The 18,989-nt window shown below is 52.3% G+C and overlaps 1 protein-coding gene across 4 annotated transcripts in view; it reads left to right on the top strand.

Moving 5' to 3' along the window:
* The window catches only part of TWIST2 (twist family bHLH transcription factor 2), a 47,466-nt gene that overhangs the window by 4,564 nt on the left and 23,913 nt on the right, over positions 1-18,989 (top strand). The window contains exon 2 of one of the 4 annotated variants that reach the window (XM_057503367.1): positions 1,545-1,847. The exons of the other annotated variants lie outside the window; for them this stretch is intronic. The gene's annotated coding sequence lies outside the window, so the exon portion shown is untranslated. Of the gene's footprint in view, positions 1-1,544; positions 1,848-18,989 lie in introns of those variants that run through there. 4 annotated transcript variants of the gene reach the window in all.

Below are 18,989 nucleotides of genomic sequence, written 5' to 3'. Positions count from 1 at the left end.
GCATTATAGTTTCGCAAGATTTACCACTGGGGGACACTGAGCAAAGAGTATGATGGAATTCTCTGTGTATTATTTATTAAGACTTCATAGGAATCTACAATGATCTCAAAATAAAAAGTTTAAAAGGAAAATATTCTGAAGATTGTACTGTTTTCAGACAAGCATTTCTTCTCTGGCCATCCCCCACTGCCCAAGAATTTTTAAAAATTCTGTGTTCAAATGAACAAATTATATGGGGAATTATTATACCTTATCTGAGAGTAATAAACTAAAAATATGCTTTAAACCAAAACCCACTTTTTCCCCCTTTATCCTTGATGTCATTTCCATTGTTTTTACAATGTGAGGAATCTCAACATATTTCTAGTATATATTAATTAGTTAATTAAAGGCGGTTACTTACAGTTCTTAAAGAGTAGAATCCCGGAGAGCTGAGAGGAGAAATACCAATTGATGCAGTTATCCCGCTGCTAATAAAGAAAATATTTTTTTCAGAGAAATTTTAGAAATTATTTACCTGAAAGTGATGTATTTACTTTTAAGAGACTAAATCTATACTGACTTACATGAAACACACGTGGACACACACGACTCCAAAGCCAAGATTTATGAAAATCATTCACCAAGAAGTGTAGAACTGTACAGAGAGGGAGAGGAGACAGAGAGAGAAAGATATCAATCCTAAACTCGGTCATGGCTATTTTAAATGAATATTCGTTTGTCCTAGGAACATACTTTGTGTTTTGGTTCAGTAGTAAACCTTTGAATGCAACCGAGTTACATTAAATGTGCTTTAATTTAATGTTTATTTAGGAATGAGATACAGTGACATTAACGATGTGATTTTCGTGCTGATGTAAACCGGAGCACAGTGGGACTTTTCTTCCGTGATCAGGAATGGCCGTCATGTTAGAAGTAGGCTGGGATCAGAAACTGGGAGAGCCAGCACGTAATTCTATTCCAACATGAGAGAAATTTTTAGTGGTTAGTTGAAAATAGAGTCATTTTGAACCCACAACAGTGTTTGACACACTTCGAATATCTGTATTATGTTGTCCATGACTGTATTGTTCAGAATAACCTGGGCCTGTGATTATGTGTGAGAAAGACTGTGGCCGAGTGCTGCGTGCAGGGTGTCTGTTGAGGCTGCGTGTTCTCACTCCCTATCCCAACATGATATCATTTTCCTCTGTTATTTGACCAGGAAAGATTCAGATAACCCAGCTTCTCACGACGTCTCTCCTATAGAACTGTAATTTTACATCTCAAATCCTAAGATCAATGCCTTTAAAATTGGGCATATCCTTCCTTTCTTTAGACCAAAATTTCCCCATCAGTTATAAGAAGGACAGGGTTGAACCGAAAGAGCTTTCAGTTACCGAATTCAGTTATTCTGGAAAATGCTCTTTCTTTTTAGCTCACATTCAGTCTTAAAAAAGTAGCCGTCTGCTTCTTTTGGGGGGAAATTGTAAATTTAGTGATGGCTGGCATTCGGTTCCAATTTCTCACTGTCTGATTTGATGGATGTAACCATTTGTTTCTAGGGATGTGCAGAGCTGTGTGTGACTGACGGGGAAGATGTGGGCACCAGCCTTGATTTTGATTAACCCTTTGATGGTGGCCGAACATCAAACCCGAGCCTGTGGCTGCGGTGTATGGTGAGGTCACAGGCCAGGGCTTTTCCAGAGCAGCGCGCAGGACAGGACAACGCAGGGGCAGGTTTCAGCCTTTGGCTGTGAACAGGGAGGAGTAGGGATCCTCCGTCTGACTGCCCCATGGAGAAAAAAGTACCCCAGCTTCCATTAATGCCGTTTTTCTATTGTTATACAAATAAAATGCCAAACTAGCCTTTCTGTTAAATTCTCTATGAGTATGTATCCCTCATCTAAAGAAAAGATTCAAGAGATTTTCGCCTGCTTTGGAGGCAAGTGGGGGCTCCGGGGGGGGGGGGGCAGCTTGTAAAATAAACAAACTTCCTGAAAGAAAACACAGGCCAGGGTTTATAGGCTCTGACTCCACTGCCACGGTGGGCTTCTTTGTGTGTTCCACTTTGATTTAACATTCTGTAAGGTGAAATGCAAGCAGTCAGCGTGTCCTTTCAGTCCTGAGATCTGGAAATAAATGTTGAGTCGCTATTTCCTTTCATTAATCTTAGTCCTCTCGGTAGATCTGGGCTACGGGGAATGTAGAGGGATCAGAAGTCAAAAGCCATTTCCCTCACTGAGGCGGCGGACCTGGGCTGCAAAAGGACAGGTCACCTCATGGTCTGGGTCCATGTCTCAGACATCTGACCCATGGGGCAAGCAGGAGGCAGGCCATCCGGCAGGGGCAGCAACATCTGGGTCCCGTCCCCAAGGCTTGTGTGGATCTAGACCTGCTCCTGATGAGGTTGCCTTGACACGTACACAGCAAGGCAAGTATCGTTTCTCTGGGAAATGCCCCGATCACCTCAAATTGGAAAGGAAAGGAGGGAGGAAAAGGCATTATTTTCTTTCTCAAGTTGAGCATCAACACATCTCTTTTACATAACTGGGTTCATTTGATGAACAACATCTTCACTGAAGATTAATTTTCCTGAATTTAAATCATTCCAAACTGTGTCCTACCTGTGTGTGTGTGTGTGTGTGTGTGTGTGTGCGCGCGCACGCCAAACCACAAACTAGTCAAACTCTTCAGAATACACCCAGCCAGCGATTCTCCTCTTTCCTGCCGTCTGTGTGCACAGGTGGAAACCTAAAAGGAGATCCTAGCCTTTGTGCATTTTTGTGATTTGTGAGCATTTTTCTCCAGTCGGCCCCCTGCCGCCAGCAGCCCGGCACACAGCACACACTCTCACATTTCCTCTCTCACTGAGGTCTCATCTTAGTATTATCATTAGTAACTGAGGCCCATGTATGAAGGTTTCATATTATAATGAGTAATAAAGAATGAGGGAAAAGCCCAGGTCCCTATCACACACTGTCAGGATTCTTGGAGTTGAGCATTTCTGGAGGTCCTGAAGTTCAGTGCAGCTCGGTAACAGATGTGCCCCCAGGACCCCCCACCCCAGCTGTGTGCTCAGTGACTCCCTCTCCCCAGTCAGTGTTCGTTACTATCTCCTAAGAAGATGTTCCATTGACATTAGAACAAAAGCGTCAAAGCAGATACGTGCCCTCGGAAACCTGATGTGTCCTCTCCTTGCTGTGTTCTCTGTAAACGCCGTCCTCCCAGGCTGCACGGGGCCATGTGGCGTGTCCAGGGCTGGCACGCCCTGGTGTCTTCCGCGGGGCGAGGTAGTTCTCCGTGCGCACAGCGCTGGTCTGTCTTGTGAAATTGCCTCGGCGTGATAGAGTCCACGTGGTGAAAATTTTAAGGGCAGAGTTCATGTAAGGCTGTTTTGCTGGACGTTAAATTACTGCCAATCCCCAAACTCTCTTTTTGACTTTTTTTTGAAGATAGAGACTGTCTTTTAATTGGACAGTAAGCAAAAGGCAAGGACTATGATATATCTACTCTCATGTCAAATGTTATTATGCTAGGTGCATCTTTACTTTTCAAAAATGAACAATGTCATATAATTTCATTGTTGAGCAATTTAATCTCCTTGTATGTCTCCAAAAACTTGGTAAACATTAATCTACCATTCGCATTTATAATATGAAAAAGGTGACTTTTTTGGGAGGGTATGATAAACAGGGAAGGTGATGTGTGGGGAATCTCCCAGGATGGGGTAGTTGAGGGGGCCGGGGCCCTTTAATAAGAAAACAAGGTCCTGGTGTGTGTGCGGCGTGTACCCCCTGCTGCAGACGCTCCCTCAGGCCTCTCAGGAACCTACAAGATGGTGGTTTATCAGAATAAGCACCCTGCCTGTCTTCCCAGAAAAACACATCAGTGCTCCCGAAATGATGCCCAGGCAGGAAACCTCCGGCGCATGAAAACTCAACAAGCATCCCACCTGTCCCCAGGCATCAGCATTGCCCTGCAAGAGGCATCAGAGTGGTGCCTGAGGTGGCTGCTGCCTTGTGGAGCCTGCCACAATCACTAGATGCTTGGCCGCCCAAGAGAGCATAGGACCCTACAGGCAGGGTGCTCGCCGCTTCTGCACATGGGCAAGGCCCCTAGCAGGAGGGTCTGTGTGACTTGGAGGGACCCTCCAGTGACAACAGAGGGGAGCAAAAGGCAAGGACCCGCTGGCTGGTTGCAAATAGCCGCCCACCGCCCTGTCCTTCCCGGACCTCCAGGCTAGATGGGCTTGGAGCTGCTCACTGACCCACCCCTTCAGGTCAGGCTGATGAATGTGCTAGTGTGAGCCCAGCACGGCTCAGCATTCGCCAGGGTTAATGAAAGGAGGTGGTAATTCAGTATTTATTTCCTCCAATTTTCAAAGCTGTAGATATAAGAGAAGATCATGCCTGCCCCCTCCAAGTGCAGTGGAAACAGACCCTGTAAAGCATGCTTCTGCCAGAACGGCCCCTCTTTGAACCGTGATAAGGGTACATTCACAGGTGACACCCTTCGTGCTGGCTCGGTCCTCAGAAGGGTGTCAAAGTGCAGATCCTTGGATCCAATGTCGTGAACGATCAGTTTGCGTTGTACATTTTTTTTAAGCTAACAACAAGTATCGCTTAATGTTATTTACATAATTTTTGCTCTTTCTAACCAGAAAGAGGGAGAGGGAACTCTCGGAGCAGAAAGCAAAGCTGGCACACGGTTCTGGTCCCTGGGTGGCCCGTTGCCTGATTCTTCACAATGTGAAACAGCAATTCCTGTATACCGAGGGCTCACAAGTGTTCGTGACTATATGTAATCAATGTGACTCCACAGTGGATTTTGTGATTTATTGAAGTCACAGTTTCCAAAATAAATCGTATGTCATTCTTTTTCTCAGCGAGCTTCTCCCATGTGTTGTTTTTCTATTTGGGGAAATTTTAATTGGAAACTGAAGGCCGTTGCCTTTGTGGGAGAAGGCTAGCTTCCCAAGCTAATCTGTCGGGCAAACAGTTGTCTTGTGTCTGGGGGACCAACTAGTCCCAAGTAAGACTTGAATGAAGTTGCGTGTGGGCTGGAGGACATTTCTGCCCTTGGCCCTACCGTTCTGTGGGACCTTAGGCAAGGCATAGCCTCTCTGAGACTGCTTCCCTATCTACAAAATGGTGGAGTGAGTTTCTGATAGCCCTGCAGCTATGAAAAGTCTGAGAGCCAGTCTGAGCCAGCCATTTCCTAGGTGTACACCCCAAAGAACTGGAAGCAGGTGCTGCAACGGGAGTTGGTGCATGCCTGTTTATAGCAGCACTGCTCACGGTAGCTAAGGGGTGGCAATGGTGCAGATGTCTAACCTCCCCGTGAGGGAGGGGTAAGCACAATGTAACGTAGCCATATAGCAGAGGAGTATCCAGCCATAAAGGGAAGGAATTCTGATTCATGCTACACATGGATGAACCTTGAAAACATTGGGCTCACTGAGAGAAGTCAGACACAAAAAGACCAAATATTGTTTGACTCCATTTATATGAAGCATCCAGAATAGGCAAAAGTGGATTAGCAGCTCTCAGGGACAGGGGAGGGGGCTGGGGACATCCTCTTCTATGGGTGTGGGATTTTTGTTCCAGATGATGAAAAATTCTGGAAACATACAGTGATGGTATTTGCACAACAGTGTGAATATTGTGCACTTACTTCCACTGAATTGTATGTTTTAAAATGGTTAAATGATGAATTTCATATCCTGTGTATTTTACCACCCCAAATCCCCAAAATCCGATGGCTCATACCATGGGCCTCCCTGGTTGCCAGTAGGAGTTGGGACAGGAGGTAGGCTTGGCTTTCAACTCCTCTCCGCTTTCCCCAGATGTCACCCAGTTCATCCATGCCATTCACTGCCTATCAGAAAATTCTCATCTAGCTGAGCTGTGCCTGCCTAAAAGCATTTTCCTTTCAAAATCTATTTCCTAACATGTTCATTAAAAAAAAGTACCTCGATTCTGATAACACACTGCACCTTTTGTCCCCCCTGTGATTTCAGTGGCGTGGCGATGTCCCTCTGGGAGCCTCCGCACAGTGGGTTGAACTCTCACACTTTAGGGGACGGGGACAGGGAGGGAGCGGCCCCAGGTTCTGCACTGCTTGCGGCCCACCCGTCAGCAGAGAGCATTTCCCACCTGCAGCGGGGGTGACCCGTGAGCATTCAGCCCGTCCTGCCCAGCAGCGAATGGGTTGGCAGGGACCCTCCAAAGGTCGGTGTGCCACCAGGGACAGGGTGATTCCTGAGCAGTGACAGCTGTGGTTCCCGGCTGCTCCTCTAAGTGAGTCCCTCTTCTTTTTCAGTGCCATGCTGAGGGCTGGACACGGAGCAAGGGGCAGGGGGTAGCTGTGTGCCTGGTACGTGGGTGCTGTCCCCAGAGAGGGATGCAGGAGGAGGGTGGCACGAAATCATTCAGGGCCACTTGGGTGGTTTTCTCCCCTTCGCTCTTTTTTCTGTCCTTCCCTCCCTGATCTGCTAACCCTTTGCACACGTGCTGAGTGAGCCGCCTGTGTCCCTGGGTCGTGGCCGAGAGGATCAGGCCGGAGAGTGGCTCTTCAGCTGTGATTCACTTCTGTTTCTTTTTAAAATCTCCACCTTTATGGTGTTAACACTGTCAGCCTTTTGAGACACTTACAGAAACCCCGAAGATAGTGCTGGGCTCATGGACTGTGTTTTGAGAATCCAGACGGAAGGGCTCAGAATGCAGGACAGATAAAAAGGAGCCTGGCCAGGAGGGGCAGGTTGCTGGCAGCAAAGGAAACTGGGTGAGTGGGTGCTGTGCCCCATTCCTGGTCCTCTGCCCCCCTGCCAAAGAGGAAGCTGCCAGGGAGGGAGGGAGGGAGGGAGAGAGACAGACTCCCAAAAGCTGCCAAGAGAAAACTCTGGCTAGGGGCAGCAGGACAGGACCCTGCTTGCCTGCCCGCCCTCCTGGCCTGGCAGTCGGTCTGACAAGACCCTGGGTCTCCTGCCCAAGGCAGACGCGTCTTGCCTCGACCCCGTCAAGCGCCACGGGGGCTCCTCCCGCGGCTGCCAGGCAGGCGGACCGTGTCGCCCACACCAGCAGCGCGGCACGCTTGCCCTTCCAAGGGACGCTCTGCTCCTCAGTCTGGCCACTTCTGCTGCTTAGTAACTGAAGCGGAGGCCCGGCCACGTCCACACGTGTGCCACACGCTGTAGGACACAGGGGCCAGCGCTCCGGTCTGGGTAGGGTGTGTGGAAGGACACACAGAGTCACACTGTCTTTGACTGTCCAGCTGGCTTTCAGAAGCACTGCCCAGGTCGCCCTTGGTGCACGGTGCACAGAGTGACCCCTGCCCCCACTCCCCGTCCTTCTCGCTGTTCCCGAATCAGGTCGGGCCTGGCACCACAATGTCTACCCGGTCAGCTTCTCCCTAGAATATCACTACCAAGGCTAATAGAAAGTCAAGGTTCCCGGTGGACCCAGGGGCTGCATGAATTCTGTCCCCTGGGGCCCTCTCACTCGGTCCAGCAGAGATCGCCTGCAGTGTGTGGCCCCACCCCAGATGGAACGCAGCAGGGACACCCGGGTGGCTGTCCCACAGAACCTGGCAGTGACAGGGAATTAGGACATTTCCCGATGTGAACGCTTTAGAACAAGCCCTGGCTCCTAAAACTGAGCATAAGCCATAAAGAAAAAGACTAACTCCAGCTAAATTCAAAGTTTGAATGTCTTTATACCAAGAGACCATGAGAACCAAAATTTTAAATTATGCCAAGAGAGACAAAATTTTAAAATGAACCGGGAAGGAAGTATTCACAGCCTATTTTATAGTGGATCAATGTTCTTATGAGACAAAGAGCCTTTAAAAACCCAAAAGATAACAGACAATCACCCAGTAGAAAAGGAGGGTAAAAAAAGGAATTTACAAAAGAAGAAATTCAGTTGGCCAGTTAATATGAAAAGTGTTGAACTTCAACAATAATCTAAGGAATTCAAAATAAAATAGGGTGATACTGTTTTTTAATTAAATTGGGAAAAATATAATCATAAATCCCAGTACTGAGCGAAGCGTGAGGAGCTAGGCCGTCTTGTCCGTGATGGCAAGATGACCAATAGTAAAGCCTTTTGAAGGAGATCCTGACAATAGTTAAGAAAAAATTAAAAAATTTTGAGTACCCTTCAAGGGAGCAGTTCCACTTTCGGGAATTATCTTAAGTGAATGGTGGTGGGTCTGCTGCACAACAAGGAAAATCATCTCAGCTGTGCTACTGTTAGGGAAATGTTTAATATGTCCTGGGCTGCATGGGCTGTGGTCTATCTATGCACCAGAACACTACACAGTCAGCAAACTAGTGTTGTAAACTATTTGATAACCGAGGGAAACGGTTACACACAGGAGCAGATGATAAGATCCCAGCTTGGAAATCCGCATTGTGGGCACGTCGGCTGCATAGGTGAGTGTCTCTGAACCAAACGGCTGATCAAAGATCCTTTCCTGGTGTTCTTACTGCTTTGCTTTATTTTCCAGCTTTTCTGAAAATGCTGTGTATCACTTTTGCAATCTGAGGAAAAGTGCTTTGTAGAGGTGGAGTGGAGAGGGCACACACCAGCCCCCCCCGGACTCCGGGTAGCCCCCCACACTCCTGAGCAGTGCTTCCGTGAGACCGCCGTGCCCTCTAGGGGGGCCCACTTTTGCCCCCAGAACTCTCACTCCACGTCACAGCTGTGGACCCACCTGAAACGATACGAGAAAGGGGCCCTTCAATATAGATTTTTGTATCTTATGCAATTGGCCACTCAAGACCCTGTCCTCATTTTCATGTAGTGCCTTTCGTGCAGGATAGTTCGACCCATCCTCCCAGCATGGAAACCACGGCCCCGCCGGGCTCCCTAACGGAACCCACAGGCAGCTCTGGGCGACGAGGACTGTGTGTCAGCCTTCCTGCCGCATCTGGGGGCCTTTCCGCGTGATTAATTACAGGAATGAGCTCATCCTTGCCCCTGCGTGGCCACCCCTTCTCCCCCATGCTTGGTTTCAGCGTCTTCATTTGTCCTTTCTTTGAATTCTTCTCTAAATGTTTGGGGATATATGTTCTTAATCGTAAACCGCTGCAGGTTTCTGGGAGCAAGCAGGGCAGATACAGGGACCTCACCGACTGTCCCCCTGACCCACACAGGGAGGCAGGGCATAGAAGGACCCCAGCTTTCTCCTGGAGGCATTCGTCTTCATGAGTCACTGGCAGCAGAAACTTAAATCGCTCGTCCCAAGTTCCTGGCCGTCTGTGGTGTCGGCGGATGTTGGGGACGGGAGGAGAAGATGGCAGTGCTCTGGACTTGCACCTGCCCCTCCTTGCGGGCTGGGTTCTCCAGAACCCTGGGGCTCCGTTGTTGGCAGCCCATCAAACATCTGAATAACACCTGCACCTCCTTGGGGCCCCCAGGCTGAGCCACGGCTCCGAGTCCCCTGTTTCCTTTCCGATGTGCAGCCGTAATCTGATTGTGCTCAGCCTGCGTTCTTTCACCCCGGGCTGCACTGGATGCAAACTTCTGGCAAATTCTGGGACCACATTGCCAGATGACTGAATCCTTTTCAGAAAGATGACTGAAATGTTTGTCGGTTTCCATCCTGGCGGGCGGACTGGCCCCGAGGCTCACAGGAGGGAAAGCCCTGTGTGCGCGCCTCCGCCGGGTCCTCACCTCTCACTCCGCCCACCAGCCCCCTACGCGACGAGTGGGCCTTCGATTCTCAATCCGAAACCACAGATACCTTTAGCTGTAGAGACATAAAGAAACCAAGAGGTTAACGGGTTAGTCCCCGACGTGGGCCTCCTGCATGAATCAGAGCCGACTGGGGAGCAGGGGTGACTCAGAGCAATGGCTTTGTCTTCTGGCTGTGCAAATAAACAGAGCAGGAGGGCCTGAATGGGACACCAGGAGTGCTGGGCAGGGGGCAGCTCCCAGTGCCGGAGGGTCAGCATGGGTAGGGGCCACTCAGGCAGCCGGGACCCAGGCCGGACCGAGACCAGGAGACACCAGGGCAGAGAGGTTGGTGCCCACGGGGCATAGCAGGGCCTCCAGGAGTCGGAGGAGGTGGGGAAGTGTGCACAAGCCTTGGTGAGCTCTGCAGAGATGCTGTGCCCCCAGACCCAGCCACCCTGCCTGTGTGGGCATATGAGGAGCAGTACTCTGCGCTCTGCACCCCACAAGGCCCTTTATTGCCCTTCCCTGAACTCCTGTACTTGAAGGAGGGGTCCTTGGGGTCTCCTCTCTGTGGGACCCTCTATGAGGTCCAGAGCATGAGGTCATGGCAAAGCCAGGCCTCAGGAGCCTGTGGAGGCAGAGGACCCTAGGAGTCCCTTGGGGTGCAGCGAGGTGAGACCAGGACTCAGGGTGGCTTGGTGGGGTCCCCCACCCAGGCCTGGCTGCCAGGTGGTCTGAGTGGCCCTCTCTCCTGCTCCAACTGGCATAAAGCGGGCAGAGAATGGCAGCAAGGGCCCCCTGCCCAGGAACACAGAACAAGGGGCATGGGCAGGGGCTGAGCACCCACAGCGCAGGGCCTGGCGTGGGTGGTTGACTGAGCCCAGCGCCTGGCAAGTATTGTTATTTTAATCCTGAAAATGGCCAGTGAAGTTGACGGTCTTCCTCCCATTTCCCAGGTGGGAAACTTTGGGGCCTAGGGGCTCAGCTGAGGGCACCCAGCTAGCAGTGGGCAGAGCCAGGAGCTGTGCCTTCGGAAGACTGTCTGAACAGTGAGGTTTCCCTCTAGTCAGATATGGCCCAGCTCCTGTGCCTGGGACGTGTTGGTCCCCTGGAGGTCTCCACTTCAGGCGAGTTAGTGATCCCCAAATGCAGAGGACATCCCCAGAGAGAGCAGGGGCTGGGGCTGGATCCTGGCCAGGCCCCTGCGGCATCTCCTGCACCCCTGCCTGCTGCTCACGGGTGGCTCGGCCAGTCCGCTGCCTGGTGGAGGCAGACTGCATCTGGGGCTGCCCCACACACCTGTGCCTCTCAGCATTGTGGGACTCAGTGGGGCAGGCCGGGCATGGTTCAGCTTGGACACAGGAGTCCGCTGTGCAGAAGTGGGCAGGTCAACACCCCCCAAGTTACCCCCCTGGGCATCTCTTGGCCCTGGTGGTTCACCTGCATGTCTGCAGATTAAGCCTTTGAATTTGCAGGACCCAGGGAACGACTGGGTTGCGTGGTGTGTAGAGCTGGCTGGTTTGGAGTTTGTCTTCCTGTCGTGGTATTAGAAACACATTCCTTCCTACCCAGAGAACCCCATGACCTTTATAAATATGTGGTATAAATAAATAAGATTTAATGCTCTCAGTCAGTAGGGAACCGTCTCCACCATGCCAATAAGTGATCAAAGGGGATGCCCGCTAATGGATTCCTGTCCTTCCACCCAGAGACCAGCAGGGGACGGACGGACCATCTTCCTGGGCCCGTCTTTCGGGACCTGCGGTCCCCTCTCTGCTGGTCATTCTTTGAAATTTTTTTATTAATTTAATCTTAAAAAAAATTAAAACTACTTTTTAAGACTAGTTTAAGGTTCACAACAAAATTAAGCGGCTGGTACAGAGAATTCTGAGATGCCCTCGTGCCCCCAGGTGCAGCCACCCCCATCATCAGCCTGAATCCACCGTTTACATTAGGGCCCCTCTTGGGGTTGTACGTTTCGTGGGTTTGGACAAATGTGCAGTGACACGCCCCGCACCTCTGGTACACAGAGCAGTTTACTGCTTTAACAGCCCTCTGCACTCTGCCTGGTCATCCCTCCCCGCTCCCCAGCGCCTGGCAACCACTGATCTTTTCACTGTCTCCGTAGCTTTGTCTTTTCCAGAACGTCACGGGGTTGGAATCGCACAGTGTGCAGCCTTTTCCAATCGGCTTCGTTCACTTGGTGATACGCATGGCGGCTCCTTCATGTCTTTTCACGGCTTGATAGCTCATTGCTTTTCAGTGCTGAGTGGTATCCTGCCGTCTGGAGGACCAGTTTATTTATCCATCACCTACTGAAGGGCATCTCGGTTGCTGCCAAGTTGGGCATTTGGAGTGAAGCTGCTATAAACATTGTGTGCAGGTTTCTGTGCTGACATAAGTTCTCAGATCCCTTGGGTAAATGCCAGGCAGCAGGATGGCTGGAGTCCCGGTGAGAGCGCTTGGTTCTGTGAGAAGCATTGGGCTGCCTTCCATTCTGCGTTCCCACCAGCAGCGATGAGCACTCCTGCGGCTGTGAATCCTCGCTGCCCCAGGTGTTGGCAGTGCTCTGGATTTTGGCCATTCTCACAGGTGAGGTGGCATCTCGTTACTGTGCAGGCCATTCTTCTCGCTGTCTGCCAGGGGCACTTTTCCAAGCCACCCAGCCAACGTAACGCTTTGAATGGCTGATGGAATGAAATGTGTGACATGCCCCGCAGGCGGTGTGGCACCCCCAGCCCTGTCAACCTTAGTTCCGTTACGCAAACCTGCTGTGCTGCCCCAGGTCCCGTCATGGCTGCGGGTCCTGCCTGCTGTCCCTGCTGCACCACATCTCCATGCCTGGCATCGTCTACGATGAGCTGCATGGGGCCGGGAGCAGGGGCTGGCCCAGAGCAGGTGCTCATGAGGACAGTGGAGCGAAGGAGCGAATCCAAGAGCCTGCCTCCTGAGAACATCCGCCTCGTGCTCTGTGCCCCCGTGCTGCTCTCCTTCAGCTGGTGTGCCCCCCGCCGCCACCCCTGCCCCCCACGCCCTCTTCAGCATCCTTCCTCGGGGCCTGAGGCCATCCTTCTGCGGCACTGCTGTGAGCCCCTCAGCTCGCCTGGCCCTGTCGCTGTGACTCTCCAGGCGCGTCTGTCTGCCCGTGACCCTGTGGGCACCTTCAGGACCACATCTTGGTTGTGTTCTCCCCTGCCTGGCCCAGCTCACTGCCTGGCCCATGGATTGTTTATAGGGCGTTTGAAGGATGCAAAACGGGGATCATGGGAAGATCCTCCATTTCCCTACCAAGCACACAAAGAATTTATGTTGTGTCTGTGGTGCACAGATACTTTCTCTCTTGGGACAGGAAAAGGCACGTGTGATTTCTGATTCCCTGGCTGCCCTCTGAGCAGAACGCACCCGGCAGGTTGGTGATCTTGGACTGGGTGCCTTCTGCGGGCTTTTTCCACTCAGGAAGCCAGTGACAGTTCGCAGGAGGGGACTGTGCAGGTGTAGGGGCCACATCCCCTAAACTGCTGGCTGTAGAAGGGGGTAGGGAGCAGGGGTTGGGAGGGGCACTCAGCACATCCCCCAAGGGGAGATCAGAGCAGGAAGAGGTCTGTGTGGACCGTGGAGGGGAGATCGCCACCTGGGGGAGTGAAACGCCCTAGCTGTGTGCCGTCTCCCCCGCCCGCAACACACACGAGCACACACACACACCTCAGTGAAATCCACGCTTCCCACCAGGCTCTGTGCAGTGCTTTGAGGCTGGGGCATGACACGCAGAGCCCCCAGCCTGGCTCCTGGGGGGCTGTGATGGGAGACAGCCACGGCTGGGTAGCTTCAGTGAGATGGAAAAGAGCGTCTCCCAGGGCTGCACACGCCCACCCGCCTGCTGTGTGCTGGGTGCCTGGGCCTGGCACTGGGGCACCATCATCAAACGTACGTCTGGAGGCTGTGCACAGGCTGCACCGGGTGTGGGCTCTGCGGACCCCTGAGTGTCGCGTCCCCAATGCCTGGAAAGCAAATGCTGAAGGACAGTGCCATCCTCGTCAGAAGGAAGCTGGTGGGCTGGTGGGGAGGCTGGGGAAGCAGCCCTCGGGCCCGGGGGCGCATCCCTAAGGGCCGTGGGAAGGAGCATGGTGGGGACCAGCTGGCAGGTGTGCAGACCTGGTGGAGGAGGGGCTGGGCTGAGGGAAGCCTGCATCACAGGGTGGGCAGGGCGAGGGCCAGTCTCCAGACCCAGAATGGCAGGGATGGAGTGTCCAGGGGGTTCCCAGGAGGACCAGCCCAGGGGGTGGCTGGCCATCCTGGTTCCCTCTGCAGGAACCTGAGCCACCGGGGCCCCCTGGGTGCACCAGCTGCAGCTCCCAGAGGGCGGGCAGGCTGCTGCCTGAGCTCATCTCCCATGCCCACTGTGCCTCTGGTGGCTCTGCAGCTCTGGGGGTTTAGCAACAAATGAATGAATGAATGAACACCCTGGCTGTGGGCTTTGCTCGGAGGTGCAGCGTGTAGGCCATCCGAGTCACCCAGCACCGCGGCACCGCCAGCCCGGACCCTTGTTCTCCCACCTCAGCGTCACTCTGACATGCTACCCTCGACTAGACCACAGGAGCCCAGCTGCCCTTCTCCAGAGAAAGGATGCTGTTCCCAGGGCAGGCAGCCCAGCGGCTCTGGTGGGACAAGCCGTGTTCTGAGCTGGGTGATTCTCTGGGACCAGGGCCCCCAGCCATCTGTTGCCCTCACATGCAGGTGCAGCTGGCTGGGCCCATCTGGGCCCAGCATGGACAGGATGTATCCTGCTGGCTCGGCAAGTACTGGGGGCCTGTGTGCCAAGCACTGAAGCATCCCTCAAATCCCCAGGGCAGTCCAGCGACAGGGCTGGGGTCATTCATTGCATTTTCTAGAGGCAGCTGTGGGTCTCAGAGGGGCCATGACGCTCAGGGCAGTTCATGTGCTGACAGGTGGCTGGTTTGGGGTTGAATCTATGCCCTCCGACCCTGAGATGGTGCCTTTTTCCCAGTCTCCAGAGTCCTGTGGTCATGAGGAGAGACCAGTGCTTGGCCTGTGCTCCCGGGTGCCCGAGGTCTGCGCGGGGCAGCTGGATGATCTGCCCCCCGGGACCAGCGGCTGCAGGGACTGACCCCGAGGACCGAGGGGTACCCCCCGATAAGGTGTGATGGGCTGTGTTGTCAGATCACATGGAGCGGGTGTGGGGGATACAGATGCCCGAGAGCACCAGCTGTACCCTGCAAAGGATGGGGCTAGGGGCGAGTCCGCAGGAAGACATCCATGTGTGCAAAGCCCGCTTGGAGAGTGGGCAGCGCAGGCTCGTGTGCGCCGAGCGGGAGACCCCGCGAGGAGGGAGCCCTCCGAGAAGTGATTTCCCAGGAAGCCTGGCATGGGCTCCTGCAGCAGCTTACCTGGCACCTTGGGAATGGGATTTCGTATTTCCAGGAAGAACAATCTGGGTTCTCTCAATAAAACCTTCAGGGGGCTGGCAACAGAAGCAAAAATAGACAAATGGGACTATATCAAACCCAAAGGCTTGTGTGCATCAACAGATGCAGTTACCACAGCAAGTAAGGCGGCCCACAGAACGGGGGGAGCTCTTGCAGATCGATAGCCAGAGCATATGAAGAACGTCTACAATTAACCACAAAAGAACCCCAAATGTTCTGATTTAAAAATGACAAAAGACTGCAATAGGCATTCTCCAAAGATGATATTCAAGCAAGCACATGAACAGATGCTTGGCATCACTGATCATAGGAGAAATGCAGATAAAACCTCACCGATGCACCACCTCACGCGGGTTCTGTTTTGTCCATTTGTCCCGCTGCAAAGCAGAGAACAAGTGCTAGTGGGGACGTGGAGTGATTGGAACCCCTGTGCACTGCTCGTGGAAACAGAAGACTGTGCTGGTTCCTTAAAGACGTGCAGGTGGGGCTTCCGCATGGTGCAGCGGTCCTGCTTCTGGGTGTAGGCCCAGAGAGCTGGACGCAGGGTCTTCCGAGAGATGGCTGTCCACCCACGCTCAGACCGGCATCACTCCTAACAGCCAGAAGGCAGAGGCATCCTAAGTGCTCACCCAGGACTGATGGATAAAGTGTGGTTTGCCACACAAGGGAGTATTATTCAGCCTTAAAAAGCAAGGAGATTCTGACACTGGCTATGCCACAGATGAAGCTTCCGGACATTACGCTCAGGGAAATAAGTAGGCACAAAAAGACAATGATGGTACGATTCCACTTGCAGGAGGTCCCTAGAGCAGTCAGGGTCATAGAGGCAGACTGAGGGAGGGGGAAATAGGGGATTGTTTTGGCAAAATGAAAAGTTCTGGAGATTGGTTACACAATGTGGATATTCTAAATATAATTGAACTGTGCACTTCAAATGGTAAAGATGGTGAATTTTATGCTACAAAGGGTTTTTCTGAGGTGGGAATAAACTTGTCTTTTTTTAGTCCAGGTATGTTAAATATATCATCTCATTTGACTTTTACAAACTAAAGAGATAGGTCTTTTTTAATTGAGATATAATTGACATATAACACTATATTTCAGATAGGCAACATAGTGATTTAATATTTGCATATACTGTGAACCAGTCACCACAGTAGGGTTAGTTACGTCATCATACATAGGCACAGAATTTCTTTTCCTTGTGGATGTGAACGTTTAAGATTTTCTCTTAGCAACTGTCAACTACACAATCCAGCGTTCATAACCACAGTCGCTGTGCTGTACCTTACATCCTCAGGGCTTAAAATTGAGTATTTATAACTGGAAGTTTGTACCTTTTGACCCCATTCACCCAGTTTGCTTGCCCCTCACCCTCCACCTCTGGCTACCGATAATTTGTATATCCATGAGTTTGTTGTTTTGTTTTAAGATTCCACATGTAAATGAGATCACTGGTATGTGTCTTCCTCTTTCTGACTTATGTCACTTGGTATAATGCTCTCAGGGTCCATCCGTGTTGTGGCAAACAGCAAAAGTTCCTTCTTTTTTATAGCTGAGTAATATTCCGCTGTGTATATGTACCACTATTCTTCATCCATTTATCCACTGATGGACACTTACGTTGTTTCCATGTACATAATGTTGCATATGTTTTTTAAATTACAACTTTAAAAGCCTTCAGGAGGGGTCCTGCCATATTAACTGAAAAAGGAGCTCCTTGTGGGCAGGGTTGCTACCACAGGCCCTGGTGGGGTCTCGCCCTGCTGAGGTTCCCTAGCTGGGGGTCCTGGGTCAGTCCTAACTGTTCAGGGCCGACTTTTGGGCCCCCACACTGAGTGGTTGGCCCAGGCAAGGCTGTTTTTTTTGCTCACTTGCCTCTTACTCCCGGGGGCGTGAGTTCTGGGCTGCCATGTGAGACACAGGTGGGATGGCAGTCCGAGCTCAAGGGCCAGGACTCTGGCCAGGCCAGCCTGGGGGCTCGATGGGTCAGAGGGGAGCTCCAGGTACATGGCCCTGGGGTGGCAGGGCCCCCGGCACCTTCCGCCTGGAAGAGCCGCTCACCAATTTTAGAGAGGAGGTTGAGTCAGACCTTTACAGAAATTGTTGCCCCTGAGCATCTTTCTGTTTGTCTGCATTTAGATTTAGTAACTTCGGGCCAACTCTGAAGAGGGAAGGGTGGTGCTCTTTCTTTTCTAAGAACTGGATTAAAGGTCTATCAATTTGATACAGATATGTGTCTTCAAGGGCACTCAAACAAAAACCTTCAGCTGTTCTTGGAATTGTGAATTACGAAATCGCACATGCAGCGCGGGAGAGGTGGCCTGCCAGGGAGGCAGGCACGTCGGGCCCAGCAGGTGCCCACTTGGCAGAGCAGCCCCTGGGCAGCTTGGTGAACAGACAGCCAGAGGCCCCCGTCCTGCAGGGGGAATATCCGAAGGTCACAGACATACGGCCGGAAGCGGGTGGTTCAGAATAGCTGGCACTACGTGAGGGGTCATCCCCTCAGAACCCACCCTTCATGCTGTGGGCACTTAGCACCAGCCGTCGGCAGCCCTTATGCTCGCGCTGGGACGCGGAGCTGGTGGTGATTTGGTCTCTTCTTCGGAGGATCCCGTCCGGCAGGGAGACAGATGTGTAAGCAACCAGTTAAATACCACATGCTTGTGTTGGGTGATGGTGAGGGACACAGGAGAGGGCCCAGTGAGGCGGGGGGCCGGGCGAGCAGAAAGGTGGTTCCTGTCCCCACGGAGCTTGCCCTGGTGTGGAGGGGCAGCACACGGGGAACACAACAGAAAGCAGGTCCCTGGGCAGCCGTCACAGGTGCCGTGACGGGGAGTGGCCAGAGGCTGGCGTCTCAGTAGCCACTTTGTGTCTTCTCTGCAGGGGCTCCGAGCAGGGAACTCCGTGGAGTGGGTCCCACTGAGACTGAGGACCAGCAGTCCATGCCGGAGCCCAGGTGGAGGGCGCAGGAGCGTGCCTGGGGTGTGGGGTGTGCACGGGGGCCAGGGGGTCCGGGGATGCTGCAGGGAGGGGGTCGCAGAGCCTTCTGGAGCACGACTCAGCGTCCTGCTGAACCACCCGCCGTGGGAGGATGGAAGCAGAACCTGACCAAGAGTCACATTTGTCTTTGAGAGATTTGATAAGTGAGGCTGTAAGGAAAGTTCTGGAACATCTCAGCGCCGAAACACAGTAATGGAATGTGCTGGCTCAGGTCGTGTTAATGAGAAGCTGGAAGCCTTGTCCCACCCCCCGCCCCACAGCTCGTTTCCTGTCTGTGTTTCCGAACCCAGCCTGGGACTGGGGACTGCTGCACGCCGGCTCCCAGCCCTGTCGGTTAGTACTTGCTCAAGAAAAAGCATCCTGACTCGCCTGCAGTTCTGCATGGCACGGAGATGTGGTCCATGTGTCAGGGAGGTTGGGAGCCCATCTGGAGGACACCAGGCCCACGGCAGGCAGGCAGCACGCCGAGGGCAGTGTGGCGATGCATGGGGACCGTTTCCCCAGCTTATGGGGTCCCAGGGAATCTAGGACCAAGGCTGGCAACCCCAGGGGTTTGTGACCATCATATTTCAAGGGAAACAACAACTGGGGACATGGCTGCCAAGACACTTTCATTAAATCCTGTGTATTACTAAGTCTGGAAAATGAAAACCTAATTTGCTAAAAAACCCTGAACTTCATATTCAGTATTCCTCTTCAGTCCCATGTTATTGGGCTTAAAATGTTCTATTTAGTTACTTAATATTCTTCTTTTACAAAAGAATGGGAAAAATGTAAGGATGCAGGCAGATGAGACGTCGCAGTGTGCCCCTGTGCCTCTGCAGCAGCCTGCCGAGGTCTTGCGATGATTTGTGTCATGGTTGGACAGCGGCCGGCTGAC

Source organism: Manis pentadactyla, chromosome 6 (assembly GCF_030020395.1).
Source record: "Manis pentadactyla isolate mManPen7 chromosome 6, mManPen7.hap1, whole genome shotgun sequence".
NCBI lineage: Eukaryota > Metazoa > Chordata > Mammalia > Pholidota > Manidae > Manis > Manis pentadactyla.
This window is presented reverse-complemented; position numbering and strand designations above follow the sequence as displayed.